Raw genomic sequence first — 7,161 nt, 5'->3', positions numbered from 1 at the left:
GCAGGCTCTGCCCCATCGGGAGAGGGCTTTCACTCCCCATCTAAAGTGGGGTGCAGTGGAGGGACAGGGATCCCTCAGCCAGGAATTCACCCCTCTTGGTGCCCCACATCTGGTCAAGCCTCTTTCCTGCTCGGCGGGGTGGGGCCTCGCTAATGTGACTGGACGCTCAGTAGACTGTTCAAGAGAAAATGATTGAGCACCCGCAGCTGGCCGGGTCCTGGGCGGGGTCGTTCACTCCCTGGTGAGGCGGTGAGGGGCCGCTCCCTTTGCTGGGGCTGGGGCTACCCTGGCCGTGCCTCATGGAGCCCCTCAGCCTGGTTGGGGTGATAGAGAGGGGCCGTCAGCATTACCCGGTGGGGACCAGCTCGGAAGGGACCCCTGACCTGGATCTGGAGGATGAGGAGAGGGAGGAGCTGACATAGTTTGAGCAACTACTGTGGGTCAGACACCGTGCTAAGTACTCTACATACTATATCTAATTTAATCCTTAAAACAGCACTGCAGGGGCGGGACTAGGGAAAAGTACCCAGAGTAATGTTACAAATACTCATGGGTCCTCCACACGGAGATAGCAAACTCCAGCTCCTGTCATCCTTGCTTCTCATCATTTTATTTTTCTGTGCTAAATAATTTATTTTTTCATGTAAAGAAATGTGTTTTCTTACTGTAGAGTAACACTATTTTTAAAAAACTATAGTTCTTGTAATGCATACATTGCTTCAAACAACTCCTAAGCATGTTAGAGCGTATTAAAAAAAAAAAGGAGTTAAAATAACATACATTTTATCTTTGAGCATTTTCCATTAAATTGCAAGGGTTAACTTTCTGCATAAATTGACGCAAGTTGCAAGACACATGATCTCATTTTTTCTTGATTTAAAAAAGATTGAGGTATAATTTACATAAAGTAAAATTCATTTTTTTTCACATACAGTTCCGTGGGTTTTCGCAAATGCATAAAGTCGTGTAACCTCCACACCACATGCAGTTAAGACACAGAACGTTGCCATCACCTCCAAATCCTCACGCCTCTTAGTAATCAACCCTTGCCCCCACCCCAGCCCCTGGCAACCGCTGACCTCTTCTCTATCCGTCTGGTTTTGCCTTTTCTAGAATATCACAAATGAAATTCTATACTTTGTAGCTTTTTGAGTTTGGCTTCCGTCACCCAGCAATATTGATCTGAGATTCACTCATGCCGAGGTGTGTACAAGTAGATCCTTCTTTTTCATCACCGAGTAGTATTTGATTATATTCTGTCACTTGTTTATTCATCCTCCACTTGGGTTATTTCTAGTCCAGGGCAATTTATAAATACAGCCTGTAGTCCCGAGCAGGTTTTTTGCGTGAATGTAAGCTTTCATTTCACTTGTGTAAATATGTAGGAGTAGGATTGCCGGGTCACATGCCAAGTGTGTGTCTAACCATATAAAACACTGCAAGCTGTCTTTCCAAGTGTCTGTGCCATTTGTATTTCACACCCGCAGAGCATGGAAATTCTGATGGCTCCGTATCCTCGCCGGCAGTTGGTATTAGTTTTTTAAAAAGTCATTCGAATAGATGTGCAGCTGCATGGATTACTTTTTATTTAGAGATAATCGTAGGTTCACATGCAGTTTAAGAGGTCACACAGAGAGACCCCACGTCCCTTCCACCCACTTTCCCCAATGGTCACGTCTTGCATAACTCTAGTACCATATCACGACCAGGAAATTGCATAGAAACAATCCAGCATCTTTATTCAGATTTCACAGTTTTACATGCGTCCATTTCGTGTGTGTATCTAGTTCTGTGCAATTTTATCACATGCAGATTCCTGTGACTGTCACAGTCACGATTCAGAACATTCACCACAAGCATCCTTCCTGCTACCCTTTATAGCCACCCCCCTACCCCCGCCCCACTCCTCCCACCTCCCTGATCCCTGGCGTCCGTTCATCTGTTCTCCAGCTGAATAGTTCTGTCCTGTCCAGGATGTTATAGAATTGGAATCATACAATATGTAACCTTTTGAGGCTTTTTTCACTCCGCTTCATTCTCTTGAGATCATCCTAGTCGTCACATGTATCAGTGTTTGTTCCTTTTGATTACCGAGTAGCCTTCCACCGTGTGGATGTACCACGGTTTGTTTAACCATTCAGGTTGAAGGACGTCGGGGTTGTTTCCAGTAAAGCCGCTGTGAAGACTCACGTCCTGGTTTTTGTGTGAACACAAGCTTTCCCTTCTCTGGCAGAGATGCCCAAGAGTGCAATTGCCGGCTTGCATGCTACATGAGTGTTTAGTTTTTCTAAGAACCCGCCGTGTTCTTTGGCAGGGCAGCTGCACCGTTTCACACTCCCGCCAGCAGCATCTGAGGGATCCGGTTTTTCTGCAGGCTGACTATGATCACTGTTCTTTGTCTCAGCCGTTCTGATAGGTGTGCAGTGAAAGCTCGCTGTGGTTTGACTTTGCATTTCTCTGATGGCTAATGATGGTGACAGCTTTCCACGCGCTTCTTCGCCATCTGTAGATCCTCTTCAGCGAAGTGCCTGTTCTCGTCTGTTGCTTAGGTCCTAATTGGATTGTGTTTTTTCTTTTTAACTGTTGAGCTTTGAGACTTCTCTGCATATTCTAGATACGCATCTAGGCATTCCGGATAGGCCTCTGTCGGATGCTTCTCCCGGTCTGTAGCTTCTTTTCATCCCCATTCACATGGTCTTTTGCAAAGCAAAGTTTTAAATTCCGCTGAAGCCAGTTGGCCACTTTTTCCTTTATGGATTGTGGTTTTGGCCTCAAGTCTAAGGTGGGGTTGGAACTCAGGCCGTTTGGGTGTGGAGTCACCCTCTTAACCACAACACTCCAGATCCAGTTGGGCCCTCCTTGGACTCTTCTCTCCTCCGGCCCCTTCCCTTCCTTCCCGCTGCAGAGAATGCCATCCTCTGGAAGCCAGTGTGCATCCTTCCTGTCTTAATTTCTATTCTTTTAGAGGCAGTTTCTTGAAAATATTTATTGAGCACCTACTATGTGCGCCAGGCACCATGTGAGGATATGGCAGTGGATGAGACAAAATCTGCCCTCATGGGGCTTACAGGCTAATGTGGTGGCCTGATGCATCAAATAACCCGGTAAATATGTCATTACGCTCTGCTAGGGTTAGGAGGAGAGGTCTAGAGTGCAAGGAGGTGGACAGGGGAGACCTCCTTGAGGATGGTGGCATGTGAACCGAGACCTGAAGGATGACAAGGGGTGAGTAGAGGAGAGGAAGGGTATTCTACGTACAAGGAGCAGCATGTGCAAAGGCCCTGAGGCAGGAGATATGGCCCCCTCCTAGAAGAGAACAAAGTTCTGTAGGTTGGCGTGCAGAATTCTAGGATGATGGGGTGGGTCAGGACTGGATAGGGCCAAGGAGGGACCAGACCTGTGCCACCAGTGAGAGATGAGGGAACTGAGGCCCAGGGCAGTTAAGTGACTCCTTTGAGGACACGGGGCTGAGAAGTCTGTTTGTACAGAGAAATCAACCCATCCCTGCCCTGGAGCTGCTCATGGCCTAGAGGAGAGAAGGCCCCGACACAAACAGCTTGTCTTTAGAAGGCTGGAGCTCCGGCTTTCACTCTGTGGTCAGCCAGTCAGCCCCAGGCTTTGGCATTCCTCTCTGTGAAGTGGGGCGTTGCTCCCAAGTCCTCTTGGGGCCCCTCTGCCATGCTGCTGAGGCAGAGGCCCCAGCCTCCCACCTGTCTCCATCCGCACCTCCTGGGGGATGGTCTGGGTGGGGCTGCTGAGTGGCAGCAGGACACAGCTTCTCTGCTGGCCTTGCCCTTGGCCACAAACCACGAGCTCTGGAGCCATCCACTCTGCCCACCCCCACCCCCGCGGCTCATGCTTCAGTGGCTGCCCCTTCCTGCTTCTCCATTCCAAGGTGAGGAGGGGCACTTTAGGGAGAAGGTCCAAGGAAGGAGGAAGGGGCCTGGGGACTGACAGACGGCCTCGGGGGAGGCCGGGCCTGACCCCTGCTTCCTCGGCAGCCCGCCCTTGGGGAAGTTTGGAACTCCCGCTCACCCCTCCCACCGCTGCCTCCTGTCCCACGTGGCTGCCTGCCCGGAATCTGCCCAGTGATCACAAACGGGGCTTTGTGTTCCCGAGACAAAGAACACTCTCCTCACCCCAACCTGGGCCATGGCTTGTCCGCCTTGCCCCGATCTTGGCCTCAGGAGGGACAGAGCCACTTCCCAGGAGGCGAAACTGAAGTCTAGAGACGGACAGGTCTGTGGAGCCAGAGGAGGGGTCTGCCTCCCGGTTTGGGGGCGAGGTGTATCGGGGAGGTGGTCAGCTGGCAAGGTTAAGTTGCCGCCCTAGGCACCGTGGGGACAAAGGAAGTAAAAAATATGACGACTCTGATCCCAAGGAGAGAGGCCAGCCCCCCAGCCCTGGAGGGGACTGAATTCCCTCTAACCTGCAAGTGCGTTTCGAGTCTTTCCGCTCCAAACAGTGTGGAGGCATGGCGTGAACCCGACATCGTCCCTGACATTTAGGAGATAAGACGGGCATGTAAATCACCACGAAACAAGAGAACCAGAGAGCAAGGTCAGGGAGCGGTGCCAACGCGGGGCGGAGGGGGCGTGTCGGTCCTCGCTGCCTCCCCAACCGCTTCCCAGGGCTTCCCGGAGGCCGTGAAGGGAGCCAGGGATGGTGCGCGCAGAAAACAGAGCAGCAGAATTATTTTCTGATTATAAAGAAGCACACGCCAGTATGTGGGAGAAAGCCCTCTGCCTCAGCTCTGCCCCGTGCCTGCTTTATCGTCTCCTTAGCACTTCCTACTTCTAGAATATTCTGTAGCCGCATGTTACTCTGCTCCGTGTCTCACTGTACTGACAGCCCCATGGGAGCAGGTCTGGGCTGTATTATACCTCACAGCATCCCCACTGCCTAGTACATAGCAGGCGCTCAAGACATATCTGTTGAATAAAAGGAATATTATATACATGCATATAATATTTTATAGCATCAGGATCATGCTGTATAGATGGTCGTATATACTGTGTTTTTCCCACTCCTTATGTTTTCCTTTTTATCGTTTTGCCTGTCATTCTATAGTCTTTGAGGACATCCTTTTGAACAGCTGTATAGTATTCCATTCCATTGACATTACATTGTCTGTACTTAATTTCACCCCTCTTTATTCACCTTTATTCAATCATATCGGTAGGAATTAAACACAAAATAAGTAGAGAAAGGAAATTAAAGACCTTCCTGATGGAAGGAACTGGCAAGGCTAAGGCAGTGTGGGTGAGGGGAATCTGAGTAAAGTCTTAAGGGTGTGAATTCAGGAGTGTGTCCAGGGGGCTGTGTGGCCAGGGGATCCTGTGTCCAGTCGTGTGTTGTTAAACCGACTCTTCAAAAAAAACAGCAACCTTAGTGTTTGCCAATTTCCATGGTGTAAATTCTCCTACCGCTATCAATTCCGAGTTCCCAGTGTGGCACCGCGGCACACGGAGTTGGAAGGGCACGGGCACGGCGGTCCTCATGAGCCGGGAGGCGCGGCTTCAGCACACGCCTGCTGGTGCCCAGGCCTGATCCCTCCCCCGGATGAGGAGGCCTCCCCACCCTGTGTCTGTGGGCTTTCCCAGCGCCCCAGGCCCAGCGTCTCAGATGAAGTGAGGACTCAGCCTGTCCTGGGCAGTGCGGCCCATCAGGACACAGGAATCTGATCTTGGGATCTCCCTATCAGATTTCTCAGCTGGGATGCACACCCTCGAATTCCCCCAGCTCAGTGACCGGGGCCACACTGGCCACTGAAGTGTGGCCGCTCCATCCATCCCCAGAATTCAGGGCTGGGCCTGGCTCTCCCCCCAGCCACGTCCTCAGGACCCAGCTTCAGAGCAAAGCCACCAAGTGAGGCTCCATGTCAGGCACAGCAGTGGGTTCAGGATGTCCCGCGATGGCCATGACACTTATTGAGCACTTGCTGTATGCCAGGCTGTGCTAAACGTCTGACGCTTATTCCATCCCGTCCTCACACTCTGCCTGAGATGGGTCTTATTCCCATCCCCAAGTCACAGACGAAGAAACCGAGGCACCAAGAGGGTATAAGTCACTTGCCCGAGAACACCCAGCTCGTAAGTGTAGGTGCCAGGATTCAACCCCAGGCTGGCTGGATGCTGGAACCTCTGCTCTTCAACCCTGAGCTCAGCATCTCCTCCCACTTACGGCTTTATGAAGCACCTGCTGTGTGCACCCCGTGGGTGCCGGACTGCAGGACGTTGGCAAGAAGACGATCGTGGGTTTGTCTTTAAGAAGCTTAGAGGAAGGGGAGGGGGAGGGGGCTAACTATTTCTTGAGCACCTACTGTGTACCAGGAGTGATGCAAGGGGTTACACTGCCCGCTGGATTAACTCTCATCACAACCCCTGAGAAAGGTGAGGCCCTTCCCACACGACAGCCCCAGCCTGGTGCCCCTGAGCCTGCCGTCCCCTCTCCCGGCTGGGTGGCCTCCAGCAGATCACGCTCCTTCTCCGGGCCACCTTTCCCCCTGGGTCCTGTGACAGGGGGTTCCCTCAGAGACCTCACACCCTCTGCTAGTTTCGGGTCAGAGCTTCTCAGAACAACAGGAAGTGGGCAGGCCATTCAGAAAGTCTGGGGACTGTGGTCACAGCTCCAGACGAATTGCAGGGTCGGACGCAGGATATTGGACAGGTGACAGAGCTGGCTCCCTGGAGGCCTGGGTGGCACAGCCCACAGCCTTTGTAATCCCCTGGGGGCCTGGGGAGGGGCGTCTGGGAAGTGACTTCCTGCTCAGCTCCGGAAGACGGGCCGAGGGGGCTGGGTGGCAGTTTGGCTGGCATCCCAGGTGGCCCCAGGACTAGACCCCCCATAGATTCCATCAGGGGTCTCCGGGGCTAGACAGCCTATCTGGGGTCTCTGCAGGATCTCAGAAGAAAAAGTGTCCGCCAAAAGCTGCCACGCACGTGGAGGGGAGCGGCAGGGCCGCTGTGTTGAAGTAGCAGTCACTCAGCAAGAGCCACTCTCCCCTGGCGAGGATCGGGGGTGACTGATAAAGATGAGGGGGCTCTAAATAGTCCCTTGGGGATGCCACTGTTCTGGTCCCACCCTGGATCAGCCCTCATCCCCCCGGATGCTGAAGGATGTTGCAGTACTTCTAAACCTGCGGCCAGCCCCGCTAGACCC

Source organism: Equus asinus, chromosome 8 (assembly GCF_041296235.1).
Source record: "Equus asinus isolate D_3611 breed Donkey chromosome 8, EquAss-T2T_v2, whole genome shotgun sequence".
Classification (NCBI taxonomy): Eukaryota; Metazoa; Chordata; class Mammalia; order Perissodactyla; family Equidae; genus Equus; species Equus asinus.
This window is presented reverse-complemented; position numbering follows the sequence as displayed.